The 9,240-nt window shown below is 47.4% G+C and overlaps 1 protein-coding gene across 3 annotated transcripts in view; it reads right to left on the minus strand.

Moving 5' to 3' along the window:
* Positions 1-9,240, minus strand: part of LDAH (lipid droplet associated hydrolase) — a 306,139-nt gene that overhangs the window by 284,123 nt on the left and 12,776 nt on the right. The gene's annotated exons all lie outside the window — the stretch shown is intronic.

Consider the following 9,240-nt stretch of genomic DNA (forward strand, 5'->3'; position numbering starts at 1 on the left):
CTTAGTGTCATCAGCAAATTTGAACAGGGTGCTTTTTACCCGCTCGTCCAAGTCACTGATGAAGATGTTGAACAGTGAGAGCCCAAGGACCGAGCCCTGGGGGACCCCACTGCCCACATCCCTCCAGGTTGAAAATGCCCCATCTACCACCACCACTCTCTAGCTGTGGCCCTCCAGCCAGTTGGTGACCCAATTGACTGTGTGGGTGTCGACGCCACAGTCCCCCAGTTTCTTAATGAGAACAGGGTGAGAGACAGTGTTGAAGGCCTTCCAAAAGTTCACTACTTGTAGTGGTTCTCCTCTGTCACCCTTATTCTGTACCTTCTTTTTAGGACCATCCCCCTGGTATATTATTCCTGCCTTTCAAATGCAAGTTCTCAACTTGGGCCACTGCATAGCATCATCAATAGGTCCTAATGTGACTTTTCTCCAGTGCAGCCAACTCTCCTATTAGGGTGGTCTTGAATCTCAAATCAAAGTTTTATAATCTCCATTTGCCAGCTGAGGAACCAAACCTGATGCACACTTTAACAACTGCTTCCTCTGGATAGAAGATTCAGGACCTTCTATGGGTTTCTGCACTTTCATAAAGTATAACTGGAACACTATCCAAGCACCTAAAAGTGAAGTCAAAATCCTTGTAGCCCACCTGTATGAGTTATTTCCAGCTGGCTGGCTATCACCCAAAGCCACTTTAATCACTGACCAGACCTCTGAATTACAGCTAGCTTGGGCTGCAGTTTGGCAATCAGAAACAATTAATCCTGTCTGATCCAAACACTCTGCAAACCACTGAATTGCCGTATCCTTGTTTAACAGACCTAAGTTCATAGCCGGTGCTCTCACCTGTTCTGGTGCTAAAGGAGCAGTTGGTGACAGTCTGTTCTACCCTGCACTGCTGCTGACCTGGTGCATTATCATCTCCTGCTCCCCCTGCAGCTGGAGCTTATTCCATCTTTTTAATCTGCTGTGTCACTACTGGAGCCATAGGACACTGTTGCATCTTTTCCTTCACATCATGCAACTCCTGTCTCAAAGGAACATAAGGACTCAAAGCTTTAGCATCTTCAGGTAGCATCTACCTCCACCAGGGTCCAGGGAATCTCGATCCAACCAAATGTTTTCATCCCACTTACCAGGCTGCCTCAAACCAGCTGTGACGGCCACTCCTAATCCCTGCTTCTCCTGCAGCTGACCCTGAAAGCTATAAATCGCCTCTTGACAGCGCTGGTGGTTTACCTTTGACTCATTCTGCTCTTTAGCATCCCGTATAACTGCTCATATTCCTGCCTGTGCTTCAGCAAGGTTCTCTTTTGCCAAAGTTCACTCTCCAATGTCTTACATTTACACTCGGGTCTCTCTTTATGCACATTCATTTTGCGCAAATTTGCTTATATGCGACGACCTTATTTATACCAGAATACGCTTTGTGAGAAATCCGATCCAAGGCGAAGTCAACCAGCAATGAGCTCCCTGCAGGCTGGCAGAGGTCCAGCCTGCAGGGAGCTGGGTAGAAGCGGAAGAAGGCGGTGAGACAGTACATGCACGTGGCCCCAAGTAGCCTTGAAGGCAGCTCTGGCAGGTAAGTCGGGCAGGGAGATTGTGTCCCTTGTAGGGAGAGAGCGGGGCAGGCTGGGGCTGCTGTCCAGCCGGGGGGTGCTTAGGGCCCAAGGCTGCAGTGTGCAGCTGCAGGGCCCCAGCAGGGAGCAGGATGGAGTGGCTTGTTGCAGGAGGGGGAGGGCCGGCTCCCCGCTGTCATGCACACTTTTAAGGGGAAGGGGTGGACGCACAGGACCAGGCTCCTCTCCCTGCCTGGTCCCAGCACCCCAAACCCCGCTGCTCTGGCCACGTGCCTCTTGTGGCACAGGGCTGTGCCCCTCAAAGTGCAACAGGCACAGGAAGCGCGTCCCCAGGACAGTGCAGGACAATCAAATGCCATTCCCTCCTGCCCTGCTTCTCTGCCCCGGGTGCCTCTCCAGCCTGGCAGGTGTGACCTGGCGTGGTTGGGAACAGTGGGGCTGTGCGGAGAGGCTACGAGCTCCCTGTTGCACCAGATCATGCCTGCCAGGCTGCAGAGGCACCCGTGGCAGGGAAGCAGGGAACAGTGGGGCCATGTGGAGAAGGTGTCGCCAAGGCAGTACAAGGCGAGCACACCCACTGCGCATGCTCCTGCTTGCATTGTATTGTGCAATTACTGTTTGAATTTGTCATGGTTTGGGGGGGGGCAGTAATGAGGCTGGTACGTATTCCTATTAATTACATGTAATAATGGATTCGCTTTATGTGAATTCGCTTTATGGGAGGTTTTTTTGCAATGCAACCCTCGCATAAAGAGAGACCTGAGTATATTCCTTAAGTCATCTCTTTTGTGCTGTTGCCTTCTGTATAACAGCTGCCTATAAAGCCTCTGCAATCATTTGACAGTGATGATTTTTTAACTGCTTAATCTGTTCTTCCAGATCCCTAACCTGGTCTCTCAAAGCCTGTACCTCCTCTTGGGACTGCATTGCTACATCCTGTGCTCCCTCAGCAGCCATCCATAGAGCCCACCTGGCTGCTGCTTTTCTTTTATGTTCCCCTGGTCAGGGTTTACCACCAGTCGCATACACCATGTATGCCTTACATGCATCTTTTAGTCCATCCACTCCGTGAAAAGCCCCAAGCTTCCATGGGTCAAGCCCTTTCCTTTTCACACACTGAAACAACAAACTTGCCTGCTCCTCCTTTTCGTCCAGCCATATAGTGGGTATTGTCATTGTACAAAAGGTAACTGTCCTTTTTAATTCCATAATGAAACTCTCTCCCTCTCTTTCAGAAACATGCCCTGCGTTTTCCAGCCCACCAAGCCGGACTGCAGGGGAACAAAAAGTCCCCAGTGGGGGCTTCACTTCCCTCCACAATGGGCATACCCCAGCTGGGGGAGCCGGTGCATGGCTGGCCCATTTGCCCCCCAGCCCCTGCCTCTCACAGGCAGGGCTGGGAAGGGGGCAGGGTTGAGCGGATCCTAGCCTGACTAGCTGGGCTGCAGGGGAGCGAAAACCAACCAGTGCAGTCTTTCCCCCTAGCTGGGAGGGGAGCTAGTGCCCGACTGGCTATGTGGGTTCCCCCTGTTGGAACCACTGTCTCCCAGATAGTGCTAAGAGATCATTAAAGCACAATTAACTCTTAAATGCAACGTGAAATACAAACACAGACAACTCAGTGTCCTAAAAATCACAAGGATAAGAAAGGAAAGATATAATGAGCGCTATGAGCTCTATAAAAATAACTAACTCAAGACCAGCTAATAAAAAATAATAAAAAGTTAAGAAGACTATACAAGACTTCAACAATGGCTAAACAGAAACAACACTATAATTCACCACTCTATAAACAGGTGCAACTTTAAAGCAAAAAACATGACAAGCTACCCCAATAGCCCCACCCCCTCTCACAGGCATGGGGCTGGGGCTGAGTTAATTGGAGCCCTGCTAGCCAGGCTGCCCAGCTGGGAAGCCAGGGCCGGGTAGCATGATTCCCCCTTCCCCATCCTGCTCTGAGATGGGGGCTAAGGAAAGATTTTCTGCTGGCTCTCCACTGCAGCTGACAGCATGGGGGTGATGTGAGACCAGCAGCTGATCAAGCCTGGGCTGCTACTGGGCTTGGTTTAGCAGCCTTAGGCAGATGGCCATGAGGAGTGGAGCATATGAGCACTCCCAAGCTCCTGGCTGGTTCTGCCTGTCTTGACCACCCAAACACTGAATGTCAGTTGAATTTATCGGTTCAAACTACATAGCTTAGAAAAAACCTGCAAAAATTGAACTGATTCTGCCTTGAGCTTTTTGAACCTCTGTACTTAGCCTGTACTGAACCAAGAGAGAGGGAGGGAGGGAGAGCAGCTGCTTCCCTAACAGCCTGACCTCTAGTTGAAGTATAAACTTGCCTTCTGCATTGGTTTTGTAGTACATAGAAAGTGATTTCTGTGGGGCAAACAACCTGGGACTGGGGAGCAGCTCCTTGGTCCCAGGCCTACCCACATGCCCTTTAAAGTGCCCGGTGAAGCAATGGGGATAGGGAAGCTATGGCTGTGCTTCTGTCCCAGACTTGGGGGTACCCCCTACTTGATCCTGCCTATCCACATACTGGTGGAACTGAAAAGGGAAAGCCCTCAGGCCCAGGACACAAGGGCATGTTGGCAGCCTGGGAGTGAGAAGTGGCTCCCATTGTTTTAAAGGAAACAAGAACCTGTAGATTTGATGCTTCCCTGAACCTGGGACCTCTGTGTTTAAAAGATGGTTAAAATCAAAGCTAAATTTGGCTCAGCACTGGTGTAGTGTTGCCTGAGTAGCCATGGCAGATTAAAAGGATGTGGATCACTGCTAAAGCATCAAGAAGTTTGCTTGGTACAGAAAACAATTGAGCTCAGTTTTGTTATGCATTGGCTGTGTTTGTGGAACGTTATCATTGTAAGTGGTTGTAATCGTATGCATTTTGTGCCCCCATGGACTGTTCAATCTATCCAAGCTAAAACCGTGGCTATATCAGGATAAAACCCCAGTACAGCTGGCATTGGATTTTCCATTTTTGCAGGAAGTTGTGTCTCATCCTGATCTATACACTGTACTGCAATCAATTAAATACAATCAAGAAACCATGGTTCATATAAACCATAACAAAAAAAGTAGTACTGACAATATTAGACAAAGTCTGGAATGCTAGACATCATTCTTGGTGGGAAACTTTAATTGGATGGAGTCCAACTGTTATGGGATGTTTTTAATCTAATGTTACATCCTACTGTTGTTTTGCTTTTTGTGCAAATGGTATTACTTGTATTCATAATTTTATTGTGCTGAAAAATGAAATGGCTATATTTTAGGCTAGAATGCTATTAAGCTTAGTGGCAGTAAGAACTATACTATGACTAGCTCTTTCAATAAGCAGGATGTCAAGCAAGCCTGGGAGTGAAGTGATCGCTCGCTAGTAAGAGCTCTGCTACTGGTTGCAATCCATACAGGCCTTGAGCAGCAGCGGCAGTTTCATTACCAGACTGACTTCCATGCAATAACGCTATAGGTGAACCTAGCCATCAAGGCAGGGATTGCTCGGGTAACTTGCCATGTTTTCTGTTTTAAAGTTGCATCTGTTCATAGAGTGCTGAATTATAGTATTGTTTGTATTTAGCCTTCTCTAATCATTGTTTAGATTTTCTATAACCTTATTAACTTTTTATTTTTCATTAGCTGGCCTCGAGTTGTTTTTGTAGAGCTCATAGTGCTCATTATATCTTTTCTTTTTTCTCACTGTGAGTTTTTCTAACATAAATAACATAGCAATAGCCTTCCTACCAGCTGAAGTTAACTGAACTTGGCATTAACCAGATGAATCAAAGGGATGAAATGATTGGATATGTTTATGAAAGGTGATAAGGGAGACCAATGGACAACGCCTGAAGTAAGACACTGGGAAAAGGCCAAATTAGGAGGTGTGCTTTTGATGGGTCTGTTGAACAAAGAAATACGTTTACAGGATAAAAGATAGACAGTATGCTGACTGCAGAGACACCAACCCAAAAGCAAAGAGTCACTGAAGAAGTGAAGTTGAAGAAAAGTGTAAAAGGGGGAAGCAAGAAGGTTAGTAGTTATCATTGCCATAAATTCAGCCTTCAACACCCGTCTGGACCGTCCCAGCCCGCGATGTACCCTTTTCTTCCAGGACCTGGGTGGCCATCTTTTCTGTTGAGCAAAGTAACATCTGAGATTTGCTGAGATTAATGTACTGAATGTTTTTCTGTCTCTGAATATAGAAACTGCTAAGATAATACTTGTACTAATAAAGTTAGACTTTGATTTCAGGACCCTGAGTTGTCTGTGTTCATATTTCACATTCCATTTAAGGGTTAATTGTGCTTTAACAGTCCCTTAGCACTATCTGGGAGACAGTCTGCCCAGCATGGGGGAAAGACCCCACTGGGTGGTTTTCACTTCCCTGCAACCCAGCTCGTCAGGCCTATGAGAGGCATGGACCAGGGGGCAAACACACTCCCAATGTGGAGGGAGAGGATGCTCCCACTGGGGGCTTCTTGTTCCCCAGCAGTCCAGCTCACTGGGCTGGGATCAGCTCAGCCCTGTCCCCTCCCCAGACCCCCCACGTAAGAGGCAGGGTGGCAGGGAGGGGAACACACCAATCTGGCCTGGCACTGGCCACCCCAACTGGGGTCTGCCTGGCATGGGGCTAGAAAGCCCCCATCAAGGGCTTTCTGTAATCCCACAATCCGGCAAGCCAGGCAGGGATCAGCTCATGCCGTGAGGACATACCCTGGCTGTGGGAGGGACCAGTATCCAGCTTGGCAGATGAGTTTGTCCACCTGCCCTGAGCCTCTCCCAGGCAGGGGCTGGAAAGGGGTTGGTGCTGAGCTGATCCCACCCCAGTGAGCTGGGCAGCAGGGGAGTGAGAATCCTGGGGTGGAGGGCTTCCCTACCCTGCCACCCCATGCTGGACAGACCCTGGCTACAGGGAACCAGTGCATCCCCGCACCCAACCCCACCTCCCCTATTGGAGGTGTGGGACTAGGGGGGGAGCAGGGCTAAGTCGATGCCAGTCTAGAGAGCTGGGCTGCAGGGAAGCAAAAAATCCCCAGATGGGAACTTTTCTCCTGGTCCCAGCCAAGGTCTGCCTGGTACACTGGGGCTGGGCCAGAGTGGTTCTGTCCCCCCACCCCCACCCCACAGACTGTGGAAGGTGTGGGGCTGAACTGATAGCAACCCTGCTCACCTGGCTGCTGTGGGGGCAAAAAGCCCCCAGTCCTGGCACTTTACTTCTCCTTGTCCTGTACAGATGGGAGTTTGGGGGAGGGAGGGGGGTCTATTCTCTTGGCCCCCCTCATCCCGCTGGGGTGACAGGTGCTGGATGGGAGCAGAGGCTTTAGTGCCTTAGCTCTGTGATACTTGGGGGAGGGACTACCCCTGCTCTGCTAGAGCAGACAGCACAGCCCAGGGTTGCAAAGCTTTCTGGGATGTTGGGGGACTGTGAGTTAACTTGAATCAGTTAGGGATCTGGGACAGGAGTTCCACAAACCAGTTTGACCTAAATCAGTTAAGTGTGATACTACATCCAACCAGGTTTATCTTAAACCAGTTTTGGCCATTTTGAAAGCAGTTTCTGCACGCTCTGTTACAGGTTTAAACTCATTTTGGGTAACTGAAACTATTTTGTGTGTTACTTCTGTCCCTAGCCTAAATGCCAGCGTGCCAGATATCAAAATTAAGGCATGCTTACCCACCACAGTGAAGCTCTATATTCAAACAGTAACTTCTTTGAAATAGGTTTGCTCTTTTTAATAGCGATAAACTGCTTTAATGTGTCACATGTTTGCATCTAACATGCAACACCTGAGTTACTCACACAATTAATAGGATGTCTACAAGGCACCTCCGAGTCAGAATAATCCACTCAACTCCACTATTAGCACGTGCAACCGAAATGCCTAGCACTTTGGTCAGACAATGCCAGCCAGTTAACGCTGAATCTCGAAGTGAAAATTGTTACATTTAAGTCATAGTAGGGTCATAACACAAAGATTTCCAGATATTTCTGGTTATTATTTGAGCAGCACTGCCAGTTTGCAGCTGATCCACAATATTTTTTAGGTTTTAAAGAAAAACTCCAACCCAAAGACAAAACTAGGGAGAGATTTCCTTCCCTTTTTTAAAGTGAGATACATTTCCAGTTTTCAGAGTTGCAGGGGCAAACCTGAAAATATGAACCTTGAAGGATTAAAAACTGTTTTTTCTTTTTTTTTTTTTAAATGTCATGATTTTTAAGCCAAATTAAGGAAAAGGTAAAATAGACTCAATGTTTCCCCTGCTGCTGTCCAGACAACAAGGAGCCAGCACCCTGACCTGAACGCAGAGAGGCAAGACACAAGACAGCAAAGAAGAGCCTGTGCGGACAGAGGTGAGGAGCAGAAGCTGATAAGGCGGGACTGGGGCAGGAGTATTAGGATAAAGGGAAGACAGAGAGAAGCAAGAAAGTGTTAAAGAGGGATGGACCAAATTTAGGGGAAAAAAAACCAGTATGCTATTATATCATTAAGTCTGTATCACACGGCACCTACAAGGGAACCAAACTAAGGTTGCATGAGAAATCTTAATTCGATCATTTCCTAATTTCTGAGTACCTGACTTTCCAAATTTAACATTCTTTTAATGTAATCTTTTTTGAAGGCATCCTTCAAATGCATGGTCCTGGTTTCACCAACCATCAATATTCATCATCCCTTGAAGAAAACACTGACATCTGCTTTGTCTCAGTCAATATTTACATCTCAGTTCAAAAAACACTAAGATTCATGCTGATAGAAATCATATCCTAGTTACTATAACCCTAGTCAGAAGGCCGGGCAGTGAGGCACTTTTGCAGCTAACGGATTCAGACAGGTATAATTTTTCTCAAGTGACAGTCTATTTCAGATGCTAAGGACGGATTTGCAGAAAGCAGGGGTCCTAGAGAAAACAGAATTTAAAGACAAAAGACAGGGGGAGAGACACTGCTGGGAAAGCTGAAGGCAGCTGAATAGGTCAGGGGTGGCCAACTTGTGGCACATATACCACAAGTGACATGGGCAGTCTCTCAGCATAGCACACAGCAAAGAGACAGGCTGCACAGCAGCAGATAGGACAGGGAGCAGAAAACCGAGCATCAGATCAGTCAGAGGAAGGGGATGGGTGGCATTGGATTAGAGCTAATTTGTGGTACACCTGCCAAGAAGGTTGGAATAGGTCAGTAGGGATATACAAGGCAGTTAACCCATTGAGGGACAGGGTAGAGATTCACCTTATGGAGCACTAAAATCAAAAGATTCATCAAGTTTTGTGAGCCCAAGCTCATTTCATCAGATGCTGTGAAGGCTTATACATCTCTGATTTAGTTACTCTGTAAGGTACATCTCTACCCTGCCTTCTGCCTGACTTCCGAGTAACACAGCTAACTCTCCCTACTAAGGGGTTATAAAAGATAGTTCACATAATTGGATACAAAATCATAGTCCCTCTGAGACCATACTTTACACAATCCAGTCTGTGACTGAGTTCTTGTACAACCTCTCTATCCATGATAAAGTACATTTAACTTTTACATTTTTAGCACATAAAAGGGATCTCTGTCTGTCATTACCCCCTCCCATCCCATTTGTATTATTTATAGTAGCAATACTGACCTTCTGGCTCCTAGCAGTTAACAATCGGCTAGGATATGGGTCTA

The sequence above is a fragment of the Gavialis gangeticus genome, unplaced genomic scaffold (genome assembly GCF_001723915.1).
Source record: "Gavialis gangeticus isolate Ggan-Ray unplaced genomic scaffold, GavGan_comp1, whole genome shotgun sequence".
Taxonomy (NCBI): Eukaryota; Metazoa; Chordata; order Crocodylia; family Gavialidae; genus Gavialis; species Gavialis gangeticus.